At 47.3% G+C, this 17,339-nt stretch overlaps 1 protein-coding gene across 4 annotated transcripts in view; it reads left to right on the top strand.

The window, feature by feature from the left end:
• Window positions 1–389: 389 nt before the first annotated feature.
• The window catches only part of LOC140208499 (NACHT, LRR and PYD domains-containing protein 3-like), a 44,130-nt gene continuing 27,180 nt past the window's right edge, over window positions 390–17,339 (top strand). For 2 of the 4 annotated variants that reach the window (XM_072277207.1, XM_072277204.1), the window contains exons 1-2: window positions 2,340–2,442; window positions 14,119–14,341. The gene's annotated coding sequence lies outside the window, so the exon portion shown is untranslated. Of the gene's footprint in view, window positions 501–2,339; window positions 2,443–14,118; window positions 14,342–17,339 lie in introns of those variants that run through there. The other 2 variants (XM_072277206.1, XM_072277205.1) reach the window with 2 other exon arrangements.

Genomic DNA, 17,339 nt, shown 5'->3' with positions numbered 1-17,339 from the left:
GTGGGGCTGAGAGAGAGGGAAGAGAGCAGGACTGTCCCGGGATTGCGGGTCACGGAGTCCGGAGTCACAGCAACTACCCGAAGTCGGTGTTGGAAACGCCGCCCGGTGAGACCCCCAACCCGGAGATCCCTTCTCACCTCAACCGATCATCCGGGGCCTTTTGTGCCCCGCGCGCTGGTGAGCTCGAGCTTGGTCGGTTTAACGGCCGGGCTACTAATCACGTGACCAGCCCCTCCCCCACCGCTGTCAACAGAGGAGTCACGCGCTGCGCTATTCCCATTGGTACGAAGCGATGTCAATCACTGCTTCCAGCCAATAGCGGAGGCGGACCAACCGAGAGGGCGTTACCCCCGCTGACTCCGTCTCCCGAACTTTCCGTCACGGCGGGACAACCGTCAAAGTAAATGTCCGCTTTCTGATTTATTTCCATTTCCCTCCGAGGGAAGTTGGGGCGTTTGTGAAGCGTCTCCTGCGGCCGGAGTCTGATGTGTCGCTGAGAGGTAGGAGGAGACCGCTCGGCCCGTCGGTTTGATGCCGGTTCCCCGGGGAGGGAGAGGATGAAGACGGTGAGAGAGGGGGCGGACAGGATGTTTGTCCCGGTGGGGACAGGAGGGGCTCATCTGTGGAAATGTCTGAGCCCACGGTGGTGGCGATTCACCACATTGGGGGGCAAACACCGGCAGACTGTTGCCCTGCAAGCGGGGCCAATGGTCCGGGCAAAGTGACAATTATTTGTGTTTTGTTGAGACTGTACCGGGAATATGGTGTAAAATCCCGCTCCCCACACTAACACGGGTCACACAGACCAAAGAACAAACTGCCGGAGGAACTCAGTGGGTCGGGCAGCATCTGTGGAGGGAAATGGACCGTCAACATTTCGGGCCGAGACCCTCCCTCTGGACTGAGAGTGGACGGGAAATAGTCCGAGAAAAGAGGTGAGGGGTGGGGATGGGGCAAGAGCTGGGGAGTGAGAGGTGGATCCAGGTGAGGAGGAGGTGGGAAGGTGGAAATAGTGACGGGGGTGGGAGGTGAGTGGTTGGGGCAACACGGGGCTGCAGAAGATGGAAATTAATTCCACAGAGGATTAACAAAGAGGTTAGAGAGTATTTGTTATAGAGAGTGCAATGAAGATTCACCAGACTGATCCCTGGAGTGGTGAGTCATCATATGAAGAAAGATCAAATGTGATAACCCTTTCATTTAGAGAATCGAGGACTGAGAGGTGAACACATTGAAATGCACAACATCATTACCGGCTGAACCAGGGATCCCAGTCTCTGAAAAAGGAGGTGGACTGTCCGGGACTGAGATGAAGGGAAATGTCTCCACTCCGAGGGTGGTGAATGTCTGTAAATCCCCACCACAGAGGCCGGTGAAGACTCGGTGATCGGAGGAATGTGAATAGAAACTAGTGTTAATAAACAGAGAACACTGTGACCCCGGGGGGGGGGGGGTGGAGAGGAAGGGACAGGGAAGATATGGAGGGAAAAATTAAAAATGTTGCTTAAATAATACGGGAAATAATGAAATAAAGTGGGAATGCGTCGGGCAGCGTGTGAGGGGCGAGGAGACGTCACCGGGTCACGTGGGAGACCCTTCTCCCGTCACGTGATCCCGTTTTGCCGCAGAGATGCGGCAGCTGCAAACACGAGGAAATCTGCAGATGCTGGAAATTCAAGCAACACACATCACAGTCGCTGGTGGACACAGCAGGCCAGGCAGCATCTTTAGGAAGAGGTACAGTCGACGTTTCAGGCCGAGACCCTTCATCAGGACTAACTGAAAGAAGAGCTAATAAGAGATTTGAGAGGGAGAGGGAGAGGGAGGGGGGAGATCCAAAATGATAGGAGAAGACAGGAGGGGGAGGGATGGAGCCAAGAGCTGGACAGGTGATTGGCAAAAGGGATACGAGAGGATCATGGGACAGGAGTCCCAGGGAGAAAGACGGGGGCGGGGGGACCCAGAGGATGGGCAAGGGGTATATTCAGAGGGACAGAGGGAGAAAAAGGAGAGTGAGAGAAAGAATGTGTGTATATAAATAAATAATGGATGGGGTACGAGGGTGGGGCCTAGCGGAAGTTAGAGAAGTCGATGTTCATGCCATCAGGTTGGAGGCTACCCAGACGGAATATAAGGTGTTGTTCCTGAGTGTGGCTTCGTCTTTACAGTGGAGGAGGCGGTGGATAGACATGTCAGAATGGGATGTGGAAGTAAAATGTTTGGTCACTGCGAGATCCTACTTTCTCTGGCGGAGAGAGCCGCAGGTTTGGTTCCGAGGCCCCGCCCACCGCGCTGATGACGCGCAGACGACATCGCGCATGCTCAGTACGGGCAGGGCGGTGTTGTTTTCCGTCCTTTGTTGAAGTGAGTCGGCGGTGGGATCGGGTTCGGGATCCGGGAACGGATTATTCTCTGCGGGGCAACACCAACAATTTCCATTCGGTGAGTATTGAAGCCGGTCCCGAGCGGGGAGGTCTGATGTTGGGCAGTGAGACCCTTTAACTTTCCCGAACTCAAACAAGAGGAAAATCGGCAGATGCTGGCAATGCGAGCAACTTCCGCAAAGTGCTGGAGGAACTCAGCAGGCCCGGCAGCACCCAGGAAAAGAGCACAGTCGCGTTACCGGCCGAAACCCTTCGGCAGGACTGGAGAATGAAAGGTGGGGGTGGGAAAGGGAGAGAGAAACACAAGGTGTTCGGTGAAACCTGAAGCGGGAGGGGATGAACTTTCCCAAACTGGCGGCCTCGCCTCGCTTCCTTGACGGAATCTGCCGGGGTCGGTCCGGGTTGTGAGACCTTCACACCGAACCGTCTGAGATGAGCCGCCGTCCAGTCCCTGTTGTTCTGGTCCTGTTAGCATGGTGACGTAAAATATATTTCTATATTGTTACTGACAGAGAATCGTATAATTTGTTTTCCGTGTGTTATCAGAATGTGCTTACCTGTGATGTTGCTACAAGTCAGTGTTTCTCTGTCCCTGTACCTTCCCGTACTTGTGCACTTGTCAAATTCAACAGGACCTGAGAAAACTCAGTGAGATTTGATTAGTGACGATCATCCTGGCAGCTCGGTTGGCCAAATGTAAAGATACAGGACACTGTTAAGTGCAAGATGCTAAACAGTGATGATGATCAGAGGGATCTTAGAGTCCACATTCATCTGTCCCTGAAAATGACTGCACAGATTGATCGAGTGGTTAAGAAGCCAAATGGCATGGTTGTCTTTATTAGTCGAGACATTTGAGTTCAAAAGTCTGGAAGTTGTGTTGCAGCTTTTTAAAAACCTGAGGGTGGCCTCATCTTGGCACGGGAGGAGGCGATGGGTTGACACGTCAAAACAGGTAAAAAAGAGGGCATCTCCCTCGGTCCTGGAATGAAAAACCTCATCCTGAGAGCAGATGTGGCGGAGACAGAGGAATTGCGAGAAGGGGATGGCATTTTTGCAAGAGACAGGGTGAGAAGAGGAATAGTCCAGGTAGCTGTGAGAGTCCGGAGGCTGATAGTTGACATCACTAGATAAGCTGTCTCCAGAGATAAGACAGAAAGATCAAGAAAGGGGAGGGTAGTGTCGGAAATGGACCATGTAAACTTGAGGTTAGGGTGAAAATTGGAGGCAAAGTTAATGAAGTCAACAAGCTCAGCATGCGTGCAGGAAGCAGCGCCAATGCAGTCGTCGATGTAGCGAAGGACAAGTCGGGGATGGATACCAGTATAGGTTTGGAACATGGATTGTTCCACAAAGCCAACAAAAAGGCAGGCATAGCTGGGACCCATACGGGTGTCCATGGCTACACCTTTAGTTTGGAGGAAGTGGGAGGAGCCAAAGGAGAAATTATTAAGAGTGAGGACTAATTCTGCTAGATGGAGCAGAGTGGTGGTAGAGGGGAACTGGTTAGGTCTGGAATACAAACAGAAGCGGAGAGCTCTGAGCCCTTCCCGGTGGGGGATGGAGGTATACAGGGACTGGACATCCATGGTGAAAATAAAGCGGTGGGGGCCAGTAAACTTAAAATCATCAAAAAATTTCAGAGTGTGAGAAGTATCACGAACATAGGTAGGAAGGGATTGAACAAGCGGGGATAAAACAGTGTCAAGGTATGCAGAAATGAGTTCGGTGGGGCAGGAGCAAGCTGAGACAATGGGTCTACCTGGACAGGCAGGTTTGTGGATCTTGGGTAGGAGGTAGAAATGGGAAGTGTGGGGTGTGGGAACCATCACCAACTTTATCTGCTCAGGGGATCTCCCATCCACTGCTACCAACCTTATAGTTCCCAGACTCTGCACTTCCTGTTTCTACCTCCTACCCAAGATCCACAAACCTGCCTGTTCTTTTTTAAAGAAAGGGGCTTCCCACCTCCACCATCAACTCTACTCTCAAATGCTTCTCTCCCATTTCACGCACATCTGCTCTCACCCCATCCTCCCACCACACCACTAGGAGTATGGTTCCCCTTGTCCACACCTACCACCCCACCAGCCTCTGGGTCTAACACTTGATTCTCCTTAACTTCCGCCATCTCCAATGGGATCCCAACACTAAGCACATCTTTCCCTCCCCCCCCCCCCCGCTCTCCACAGGGATTGCTCCCTATGCGACTCCCTTGTCCATTCGTCCCCCATTCCTCCCCACCGATCTCCCTCCCGGCACTTATCCTTGTAAGCGGAACAAGTGCTACACATGCCCTTACACTTCCTCCCTCACTACCATTCAGGGCCCCAGACAGTCCTTCCAGGTGAGGTGACACTTCACCTGTGAGTCGGCTGGGGTGATATACTGCGTCCGGTGCTCCCGATGTGGCCTTCTATATATTGGTGAGACCCGACGCAGACCGGGAGACCATTTCTCTGAACACCTACGCTCTGTCCGCCAGAGAAAGCAGGATCTCCCAGTGGCCACACATTTTAATTCCATGTCCCATTCCCATTCTGACATGTCTATCCACGGCCTCCTCTACTGGCAAGATGAAGCCACTCTCAGGTTGGAGGAACAACACCTTGTATTCCGTCTGGGTAGCCTCCAACCTGATGGCATGAACATTGACTTCTCTAACTTCTGTTAATGCCCTACATCCCCTTCATACTCCATCTGTTATTTATTTACTTTCCAGCTCGTAGCTCCATCCCTCCCCCTCCTGTCTTCTCCTATCATTTCCGATATCCCCCTCCCCCTCCCACTTTCAAATCTCTTACTATCTCTTCTTTCAGTTACTCCTGATGAAGGGTCTCAGCCCGAAACGTTGACTGTACCTCTTCCTATAAATGCTGCCTGGCCTGCTGCGTTCATCAGCAAATTTTGTGTGTGTTGCTGGCCACTTATTCATTTATTTTCCAGCTATCTGCGCTCCTGAAAGATGTATACACTTAACTCTCCCTGCGGAAGATCCCAATCAGCAACCCAGGCGGTCAATTTGCACACACTTAAAATTGTGAATGCCCCTCAGGATAGAGGGATGCATATTTAAAACCGAGATGCAGCAAAATTTCTTTAGCCAGAGTGTGGCGAATTTGTGAAATTAGCAGAGTCAGCTGCGGAGGCCCGGCTGGGGGTATTTAAGACCAACAGTAGATGGGAATTAAGATAGGTGAGAGGTGGGGATGGGGCAAGAGCTGGGGAGTGAAAGTGGATCCAGGTGAGGGGCAGGTGGGAAGGTGGAAGTAGTGTTAGGGGTGGGAGAAGAGTCATGGTGGAAACACGGGTGAGGTTAGACAGTGCAATGAAGATTCACCAGACTGATCCCCGTAGTGGTGGGGTCATCATATGAAGAAAGATCAAATGTGATAACCCTTTCATTTAGAGAATCGAGGACTGAGAGGTGAACACATTGAAATGCACAACATCTGGAACCAGGGATCCCAGTCTCTGTAAAAGGAGGTGCACTGTCCGGGACTGAGATGAATTAAATGAAATTGAATTGAATTTATTTCTTATGTCCTTCATATACGTGAGGAGTAAAAATCTTTATGTTACATCTCTATGTAAATATGCAATGTGCAATCATAGTTATTTAAAGTAATTTATAATAAATAGAACAGTCAATGTAATATAGAGTACACTCGAGTCAGCGTGAGTTAATCAGTCTGATGGCCTGGTGGAAGAAGCTGTCCAGGAGCCTGTTGGTCGTGGCTTTTATGCTGCAGTACCATTTCCCGGATGGTAGCAGCTGGCACAGACTGTGGTTGGGATGGCTTGGTTCCACAATGATTCTTCAGGCCCTTTTTACACACCTATCCTTGTAAATGTCCTGAATAGTGGAAAGTTCACAACTACAGATGCGCAGGGCTGTCCACACCACTCTCTGCAGAGTCCTGCGATTGAGGGAGGTACAGTTCCCATGCCAGGCAGTGATGCAGCCAGTCAGGATGCTCTCAGTTGTGCCCTTGTAGACGGTTCTTAGGACTTGGGGGCCCATATCAGACTTCTTCAACCGTCTGAGGTGAAAGAGGCACTGTCGTGCTTTTTTCACCACACAGCCGGTAAGTATGGAACTGTGATATCCTCAGAGATGTGGATGCCGAGGAACTTAAAGCTGTTCACTTTCTCAACCCTAGATCCAATGATGTCAATAGGAGTTGGCCCGTCTCCATTTCTCCTGTAGTCCACAACCAGCTCCTTTGTTTTGGCAACATTGAGGGAAAGGTTGTTTTCTTGACTTCTTCCCTGTAGGCCACCTCGTTACTGATTGAGATTAGGCCAATCAATGTAGCGTTGCCGGCAAATTTAATTAGCAGATTGGAGCTGTGGGTGGTGATACAGTCATGAGTATACAGGAAGTAAAGGAGAAGACACAATATGCAGCCCTGAGGGGCACCTGTGTTGGCAATCAGAGGGTTGGAGGTGAGGGAGCCCACTTTTACAACCTGCTGGCAATCTGACAGGAAGTCCAGGATCCAGCTGCCCAAGACGGGGTCAAGGTGAGGGCTCTGAGATTCTTATTGAGCCTGGATGGAGCTATGGTGTTGAATGCTGAACTCTAGTCCAAGAGCAGCATTCTCACATAAGCATCGTTCTTCTCCAGATGTGTAAGGACGGTATGTAGAGCTGTGGCTATTGCACCATTTGTCGATCGATTGTTTCAGACTAAACACATTGATGAAGGGAAAGCCATGCAGTGTATGTGGATTTCAGCAAAGCATTTGATAAGGTACCCCATGCAAGGCTTACTGAGAAAGTAAGGAGGCATGGGATCTAAGGGGACGTAGCTTTGTGGATGCTGAACTGGCTTGCCCACAGAGGGCAAAGAGTGGTTACAGATGGCTCATATTCTGCATGGAGGCCGGTGACCAGTGGTGTGCCTCAGGGATCTGTTCTGGGACCCTTACTCTTCGTGATTTTTATAAATGACCTGGATAACGAAGCGGAGGGATGGGTTAGTAAATTTGCTGATGACACAAAGGTTGGGCATGTTGTGGACAGTGTGGAGGGCTGTCAGAGGTTACAGCAGGACATTGATAGGATGCAAAACTGGGCTGAGAAGTGGCAGGTGGAGTTTAACCCAGATAAGTGTGAGGTGGTTCACTTTGGTAGGTCAAATATGATGGCAGATATAGTATTAATGGTAAGACTCTTGGCAGTGTGGAGGATCAGAGGGATCTTGGGGTCCAAGTCCATAGGACGCCCAAAGTAGCTGCGTGGTTTGACTCTGTGGTTAAGAAGGCGTATGGTGCATTGGCCTTCATCAACCGTGGGATTGTTTAAGAGCTGTGATGTAATGTTGCAGCCATATAGGACCCTAGTCAGAGCCCACTTGGAGGACTGTGCTCAGTTCTGGTCACTCACTACAGGAAGGACATGGAAACCATAAAAAGGGTGCAGAGGAGATTTACAAGGATGTTGCCTGGACTTGGGGAACATGCCTTATGAGAATAGGTTGAGTGAATTCGGCCTTTTCTTCTTGAAGCAACGGAGGATGAGAGGTGACCTGATGGAGGTGTACAAGATAATGAGAGGCATTGATCATGTGGATAGTCAGAGGCCTTTTCCCAGGGCTGAAATGGCTAGCATGTGAGGACAGAGTTTTATGGTGCTTGGAAATAGGTATAGAAGAGATGTCAGGGGTAAGTTATTTATGTAGAGAGTGGTGAGTGTGTGGAATGGGCTGCCGGCGGCAGTGGTGGAGGCAGAAACAATAGCATCTTTAAAGAGACTCCTGGATAGGTACATGGAGTTTAGAAAAATAGAGAGCTATGGGTAAGCCTAGGTAGTTCTAAGGTAAGGACATGTATGGCACAGCTTTGTGGGCCAAAGGGCCTGTGTTGTGCTGTAGGTTTTCTGTTTCAGGATCCGTACTCGGAGATATAATGTGGTGGCCATTACAGAGACTTGGATGGCTCAGGGTCAGGAAAGGTTACTTCAAGTGCCGGGTCTTATATGTTTCAGAAAGGACCGGGAGGGAGGCAAAAGAGGTGGGGGCGTGGCACTGTTGATCGGAGATAGTGTCAGGACTGCAGAAAAGGTGGACATCATGGAGAGTTTCTGTACTGAGTCTCTGTGGGTGGAGGTTAGGAACAGGAAGGGGTCAATAACTTGGTGGTTTTTATAGGCCGCCCAATAGTCACGGGGATACTGAGGTGCAGATAGGGAAACAGATCCTGGAAAGGTGTAATAATAACAAAGTTGTCATGATGGGAGATTTTAATTTCCCAAATATTGATTGGCACCTCCCTGGAGTAAGCGGTTTAGATGGGGTGGAGTTTGTTAGGTGTGTTTAGGACGGTTTCTTGACACCATATGTAGATAAGCCTAGAAAAGGAGAGACTGTACTTGATTTGGTATTGGGAAATGAATCTGGTCAGGTGTCCGATCTCTCAGGGCACTTTGGAGATAGTGATCATAATTCTATCTCCTTTACAATAGCATTGAAGAGCGATAGGAACACAGAAGTTAGAAAAATGTTTAATTGAAGTCAGGGGAATATTGAGGCTGTCAGGCAGGAAATTGGAAGCTTAAATTGGAAACAGATGTTCTCAGGGAAAAGTACGGAAGAAATGTGGCAAATGTTCAGGGGATATCTGTGTGGAGTTCTGCATAGGTATGTTCCCATGAGACAGGGAAGTTATGGTAAGGTACAGGAACTGTGGTGTGCAAAGGCTGTAATAAATCTAGTCAAGAAGAAAAGAAAAGATTACAAAAGGTTCAGAGAGCTAGGTAATGTTGGAGATCTAGAAGATTATAAGGCTAACAGGAAGGAGATTAAAAAGGAAATTAGGAGAGCCAGAGGGGCCCATGAGAAGGCCTTGGTGGGCAGGATTAAGGAAAACTCCAAGGTATTCTACAAGGATGCGAAGAGCAAGAGGGTAAGATGTGTAAGAATAGGACCTATCAAGTGTGACAGTGGGGAAGTGTGTATGGAACCGGAGGAAACAGCAGAGCTACTTAGTGAATACTTTACTTCAGTATACACTATGGAAAAAGATCTTGGTGATAGTAGTGATGACTTGCAGCAGACTGACAAGCTTGAGCATGTAGATATTAAGGGAGAGGATGCTCTGTAGCTTTTGGAAAGCATTAAGTTGGATGAGTCACCGGGACCAGATGAGATGTACCACAGGCTACTGTGGGAGTCGAGGGAGGAGATTGCTGATCCTCTGGTGATGATCTTTGAATCATCAATGGAGACGGCAGAGATTCCGAGGATTGGAGGGTTGTGGATGTTGTTCCTTTATTCAAGAAAGAGAGTAGAGATAGCCCAGGAAATTATAAGCCAGTGAGTCTTACCTCAGTGGTTGGTAAGTCGATAGAGAAGATCCTGAGAGGCAGGATTTATGAACATTTCGAGATGTATAATATGATTAGGAATTGTCAGCATTGATTAGGCTCTGTCAAGGGCATGTCGTGCCTTACGAGCCTGATTGAATTTCTTGACGATCTGACTAAACATATTGGTGAAGAAAGAGCAGTAGATGTAGTGTATATGGAATTCAGTAAGGCATTTGATAAGGTACCCCATCAAAGGCTTATTGAGAAAGTAGGAGGCATGGGATCCAAGGGGACATTGCTTCGTGGATCTAGAACTGGCTTGCCCACAGAAGGCATCGAGTGGTTGTAAACGTGTCATATTCTGCATGGAGGCCAGTGACCAGTGGTGTGCCTCAGGGATCTGTTCTGGGACCTGTAGGCTTTGTGATTTTCATAAATGACCTGGATGAGGAAGTGGACGGATGGGTGAGTAAATTTGCTGATGACACAAAGATTGGGGGTGTTGTGGATAGGATGGAGGGCTGTCAGAGGTTACAGTGGGATGTTGCAGCTATATAGGACCCTGGTCAGACCCCACTTGAAGTGCTGTGCTCAGTTCTGGTCACCTCACTACAGGAAGGATGTGGAAACGAATGAAAAGGTGCAGAGGAGATATACAAGGACGTTGCCTGCATTGGGGAGCATCCCTTGTGAGAATAGGTTGAGTGAACTTGGTCTTTTCTCCTTGGAGCGACAGAGGATGAGAGGTGACCTGATAGAGGTGTACAAGATGATGAGAGGCATTGATCATGTGTATAGTCAGAGGCTTTTTCCCAGGGCTGAAATGATTGCCACAAGAGGACACAGGTTTAGGGTGCTGGGGATTTCGTACAGAGGAGATGTCAGGGTGAAGTTTTTTACTCAGAGTATTGAGTGCGTGGAATGGGCTGCTGGCAACGGTGGTGGAGGCGGATACGATAGGGTCTTTTAAGAGAATTTTGGATAGGTACATGGAGCTTAGAAAAATGGAGGGCTGTGGGTAAGCCTAGTGATTTCTAAGGTAATGACATGTTTGGCACAGCTTCGTGGGCCGAAGGGCCTGTATTGTGCTGTAGGTTTTCTATGTTTCTAGTCGGCGAACCGTAGGGGGTGCATTTTGGGTGGTATCAAGCTGCTGATCCAGCATTAAGCACAACCCCATACACCTGCCCTCTCGCCATATCCTTTGCCCTGACAAATCAGTAAACTCTGACATTCTGCCTGAAATATATGCATGAATTTGGCCTCCAGTGCAGCCTGTAGCCAAGCATTCCACAGATCTACTACATTCTGGCTAAAAATTCTTCTTAACACTGCTCTAAAGGGTACCCCCCTCAATTTTGAGGCTGTGCCCTCTAGTGTTGGATACCCCCACCAAAGGAAAGATACTCGACTTCCACCCTAGCCAGTCCTTTCAACATTCGGTAGGTTTCAATGAGATCCTCCCCCCACCCCACCCCTGCATCCTTCTAAATGCCAGTGATTATTGGACCACAGCCGCCAAACGCTCCTCAGGTGTTAACCCCTTCATTCCTGGAATCATCCTCTTTAATCTCCTCTGGATTCTCCACAATGAATACACATCCCTTCTGAGATATTGAGCCCAAAACCATTGATGATATTCAAAGTGCAGCCCGACTAGTGTCTTATAAAGGCTCGGCATTATCTCCTTGTTTTTATATTCTATTTCCCATCAAATAAAGGACATTTCATTTGCCTTCTTTACCGCAGATTCAAACTGTAAATTAACTTCCTTGGAGTCTTGCATGAGGACTCCGAAGTCCCTCTGCAGCTCTGACATTTGAACCTTCTCCCCATTTAGATGATAGTGTGTACTATCATTCTTTGTACTAAAATGCATCATCATACTTTTCCCAACATTGTATTCAATCTGACACTGTTTGCCCATTCTTCCAATTTGTCTAAGTCCAGCTGCAGTCGCATTGTTTCCTCAGCAGTGCCTACCCCTCCACCTACCTTCATATCATCTGCAACCTTTGCCACAGAGCCCTCGATCCTATTATCTAAATCATTGGCAAACAATGTGCAAAGCAGCAAACGGAATACTGACCCCTGTGGTACACCACTGGGCAGCCAACCAGAAAAGGCCTCCTTTATTCCCACTCGATGCCTCCTGCCTGCCAGCCATTCTGCTATCCATGCCAGTGTCTTTCCTGTAATGCCATAGGATTTTACCTTGTTAAGCAGCCTCATGTATGGCACCTCATCAAACACATTCTGAAAATCCAAGTAAATGACATTATTCTGCTGTTGAAGAAAGGCTGAAAAAAAACCCAGAAGACTATAGACCAGTGCTTCTGACATCAGTAGTGTGGAAGTTATTAGAAGCACTGCATATATAAGTATTTGAAAAGACAGGACTGATTTGGAACAGTCAGCATGACTTCGTTTGTTACTGGCAACACATTTTTTTTTTTTGGTGAGGTTATGGGGAATGTTACCAGGGAAGTAGATAAAGGCAATGCAGTGGATGTTGTTTACATACACTTTTGCTAGCATTTAACAATCCCGCGTGGGAGGTTGGTCAAGAAAGTTCATTTGCATCACGTTCAATGCAAGGAAGTAAATTGGAGTAGACAATGGTGTTTTGGGAGAAGGTAGACAGTGATGATAGATGATTGTCTCCATTAAACAGGGCTTATGACCAGTGGAGAGCCAAGGAATGTACAAATGTAGTTGGGTCCATTGCTGTTCGTCACCTATATCAGGAAGAGAGAGATGGAAAGGGTTGAAGGCGCGAGAGCGTGGGGAAGGGTGTGGGAAAAGAAGGAAGGGGAGAGAGTAAGGAAAGGGGAAGGAGAGTCTAGCAGGGAGGAGAGAGCATGGGATGAGGAGAGAGTGGGCGGGGGAGGAGAGAACTGAGGGTAGGTGGGGAAGGAGAGGGTTGAGGGAAAAGTGGACTGGGGGTAGGAGAAGAGAGCAGCGGGTGGGAGGACAGCGCGGGGGAGGAGAGCGAGTGTTTTTGTAATGAGAGACAAGACACTATATAACTGAATAACAGGAATTCTGCAGATGCTGGAAATTCAAGCCACACACATCAAAGTTGCTGGTGAACGCAGCAGGCCAGGCAGCATCTCTAGGAAGAGGTACAGTCGACGTTTCCGCGGCCTCCTCTAATGTAAAGATGAACACACTCCAGTTGGAGGAACAACACCTTATATTCTGTCTGGGTAGCCTCCAACCTGAGGGCATGAACATTGACTTCTCTAACTTCCGCTAATGCCCCACCTCCCCCTGGTACCCCATCCGTTATTTATTTATATACACACATTCTTTCTCTCACTCTCCTTTTTCTCCCTCTGTCCCTCTGACTATACCCCTTGCCCATCCACTGGTTCCCCCCTGCCCCGTCTTTCTCCCTGGACCTCCTGTCCCATGATCCTCTCATATCCCCTTTGCCAATCACCTGTCCAGCTCTTGGCTCCATCCCTCCCCCTCCTGTCTTCTCCTATCATTTTGGATCTCCCCCTCCCCCTCCCACTTTCAAATCTCTTACTAACTCTTCCTTCAGTTAGTCCTGACGAAGGGTCTCAGCCTGAAACGTCGACTGTACCTCTTCCAAGAGATACTGCCTGGCCTGCTGCGTTCACCAGCAACTTTGATGTGTGTTGTTCATATAACCAAATAACCTCAGGTTTAGCGGCTCAGACTGAAATCTCCGTGCATGGTGAGCACACCGCTCACCCAGGACCTCACTGAACTCCATGCGGTTTCAACATCACATGTAAGTGTTGTCTCTGATTCTCCAATATCAGTGAGCGTTTACAATGGGGGTTGGCTTTTGTCGGGATCGGGAAGGAATTCAATGGGAGAAGGGAACTCTGAAATCTTCAAGTTAGCGAATTAATTATTGACCAAACTGATTAAAAGAAACGATTACCTTCAACTACAAACATTCTGCAGTTGGTTTCTACTGAGTCGCTGCCGAAAGACTTTACTGCAGTGATATGCGAAATGTCCCCAAGGGGCAGGGAAAGAGTCTTGTCTCCCTCTCCTCCCTCACTGCACTCTCTCACTCACATACACAGGAAAAACTATTCAGAATACAGAGCTGCTGTAAGAATTTGCTGTTCGGAACGTCACAGTGGACAATGCCACAGATCGATTTATTTAATTAAATTGCAATTATTTAATTAAATTATGCAATTAAAACTACAGATGTTGGGTGTTTGAAGTAAAATAAACTACTGGAAACTCTTAAAGTCTGATAGCAATTGTAACAAGTAAACATTCAGACTGCAGACACTGGTGAACTTTCTTTTCTATATCATCAGTGTTTTATTGTTTTTGCCCTGTAACAGAAATATTTAAATACAGTATTAAATTAGCTTTCTTCACAGTTGAATGTAAGCGTGAAATGTCGAACTGATTTGTTTGGTTTCAGCAGAGAAGCTGCTCCCTGCTCTGAGGAATGTCTGCGTGTCGGAATCCGCCTTGGGGGAACAGTTTGCACTCAGAAAATCGTGCTGTGAGTCTCACAGAACAGCGACCCCGGCCCCTCCCCCATCGCTACTGAATGACCTTCCTCTGATGGTCTGGTGTAAAGTTAGAAGAAAATGACCTGAAAATATACCCACGCTGAGACTGAACATCCTTAGTGAATTAAGGTGAGAATAACTCAGCTTCTGATCTTTATTTCCGATCTTGACTTCCAGTTGACACGTTACCTTTTGGATCAGTGATCAAGAAGATATTCGCAAACAAAAGAAAATTTGCAGATGCTGGAAATCGGAGAAACACACACAAAATGCTGGAGAAACTCAGCAGGCCAGGCAGCGTCTATGGAGAAGAGTGAACAGTCGACGTTTCAGGCTGAAACCCTTCGGCCAGGACTCCTTCCCTAGATGTTGCCTGGCCTTCTGGGTTCCTCCGGCATTTTGTGTGTATTGCAAGAAGTTATTCGCTCTATTTTGTCTCTTCTGGTGGTCATGGTATTTGTGTTCTTGCAGATTCCTGTCTGCACGGTTGAGATTTTCCATAATTTATGTCAAGGTTAAAAACTTCTCGAATCAGGGGTTACAATTTCAAAGCAAGCGTGCAAAAAGGTGTTTAGCCAACACTACTTCTATTTCCAAAACTTGTCATTTCAGATGAATGCATGTCATTTTTTCTCTTCGTGACTGTGTTTATTGTGGGTGTTTCGAGCTGATTTCCTCAACTTCCTTTAGAAGCAAAGACGTTGATTCTGTTCAAGGCCTCGACACAGCTAACAGTGGGGGGTGGGGGTGGGTGGGGTTGTGATTAGTTACAGAAAGCGGTAGGCGGGCATTGCGGAATGAAAGCCACGATTTCACCGTGTGGAGCAGGAGGCTCGATGGGCTGAGTGGCCAATTTCTGCCTGGTATGTTCACAAGAAAAGCTCTGACTACAGAGTTACTGTAAACTAATTTAATGAGTATGGACCAAGGTAAATAACCTATTGTTGAACAAAAAAACAACTATTGCAGTAATTAAATCATCCAGATCGTTGACAGAGATGATGAGCAATAATGAACCCAGCACCGACCCCCACTGCACCCACGAGTCATTGGTCTCCAGTCAGAGAGTCAAACCATCTTCCACCACTTACTGGTTCTCCTGCGGAACCAATGTCGAAGTCAGTTTACCACCTCATCCTGAATGCCAAACCCCTGAACCTTCTTGACTAATCCCCCATGCGGGACTCTGCCAAATGTCTTGCTAAATTGTACTAAACTATATATTTTTAATTCAGTAAATTAACTGTTCTTTTTCCCAGAGCAGTAAGTGTCACGTTGTTCCAGTCTGATAACTGACCAACAACATTCTTGCACATTATACTTTCACTGCTCTGGGGAGAAACTAACCATGAAAGTTATGAAATGGGGGAGAAGTTATGAAACTAAGAGAAAGTAATAACATTTTTTAAATGTCACTACAGAGAGACAAAACCAACAGAGCCATGAGCGTCAGAGTTTCACGAAAGGTATCAGAAGACAATATGTCTGCAAAGATAGAGGTAGAGAGATTGAGAAAGGGCAAATAGAAATAGAACAAATAAATTTGAAGGCAGAGTGGAATTTGGAGGCAAAATTCATGAGATTGTCTAGATCAGCATGGGTGCTGGGAACAGCACCAATTCACTTCTCAGTGTAGTGCAGGGAGGGATGGGAAGAGTTACTGGTGTATGCTTGCAACCTGGCCTGTTCTGTGTGGCCGGCAAAAAGTCAGGCACAACTGGGGACCGTAAGAGTACCCATTGCTACACATTTGGTTTGCAGAAAATGAGAGGAGCTGGAAGAATGACGGAGATGTTCGTGTGTCCACGCAGGGAAACAGCTAGGGTCAGTTGTCCAGAAAGAAGAGGCAAGCGTCAAAGTCAAAGACAAAATTCAAAATTCAAATTTGTTATCAGAGACAATACATGTCACGACATAAAACGCTGAGATTATTTTCCCAGCTGGCATACTTAGCAAATTTATAGAACAGTAACAGGTAACCAAGATATGTGAACACCAAACTGTGCAAATGCAAGTATAAATAACAAAAAGTAATGAGAATGAAATAACTATATAAATAGTCCTTCGAGTTAATGTATATCGTGAACAGTTGCGGTCCCAGCACCAACTGCTGCAGCACAACGATCACCACAGTATATAATTATATAAAAAAACTATCCATTTTTTAACTTTGTACTACTTTATTTTCATAATCTGTCTTCCATTTCCCTTTCTTTATTGCTCCCTTAATGGTTCATTGCCCTTTTTAATGTTTTCCCAATCTTCCAGTTTCCCACTACTCTTGGTGACTTTGTATGCATGTGTTTTTAGGTTGATGCCTTCTTTTATTTCCTTAGTTATTCAAGGCTGGCTCTCCCACCCTTAGTGCCCTTGCTTTTAACTGGAATATACTTTTGTATAAAAATAAATAAGGGATGGGGTACGAGGGGGAGGTGGGGCATTAGCGGAAGTTAGAGAAGTCGATGTTCATACCTTCAGGTTGGAGGCTACCCAGACGGAATATAAGGTGTTGTTCCTCCAACCTGAGTGTGGCTTCATCTTTACAGTAGAGGAGGCCATGGATAGACATTTTTATATGCACATTCTTTCTCTAACTCTCCTTTTTCTCCCTCTGTCCTTCTGACTCTACCCCTTGCCTATCCTCTGGGTCCCCCCCCCCACCCCGTTGTCTTTCTTCCCGGACCTCCTGTCCCATGATCCTCTCATATCCCCTTTGCCAATCACCTGTCCAGCTCTTGGCTCCATCCCTCCCCCTCCTGTCTTCTCCTATCATTTTGGATCTCCCCCTCCCCCTCCCACTTTCAAATCTCTTACTAACTCTTCCTTCAGTTAGTCCTGACGAAGGGTCTCGGCCTGAAACATCGACTGTATCTCTTCCTAGAGATGCTGCCTGGCCTGCTGCGTTCACCAGCAACTTTGATGTGTGTTGTTTGAATTTCCAGCATCTGCAGAATTCCTGTTGTTTGCGCCCTTAATAATCTTATATGTGTTACGTAACCAGCAACAGTGAATATTAATCGAGACAGGCTTTATGAAAACAATCAAACATTTATTAAACACATATAAGCGATGAGGAAAAAAAAGCAAAGGAAAACTTTAACCGGAGGTTAACAGGTACGCAGTTGTT

The sequence above is a fragment of the Mobula birostris genome, chromosome 13, assembly GCF_030028105.1.
Source record: "Mobula birostris isolate sMobBir1 chromosome 13, sMobBir1.hap1, whole genome shotgun sequence".
Classification (NCBI taxonomy): domain Eukaryota; kingdom Metazoa; phylum Chordata; class Chondrichthyes; order Myliobatiformes; family Myliobatidae; genus Mobula; species Mobula birostris.
Note: the sequence above shows the minus strand (reverse complement) of the source record. Positions and strands in the feature narration are given on the sequence as shown.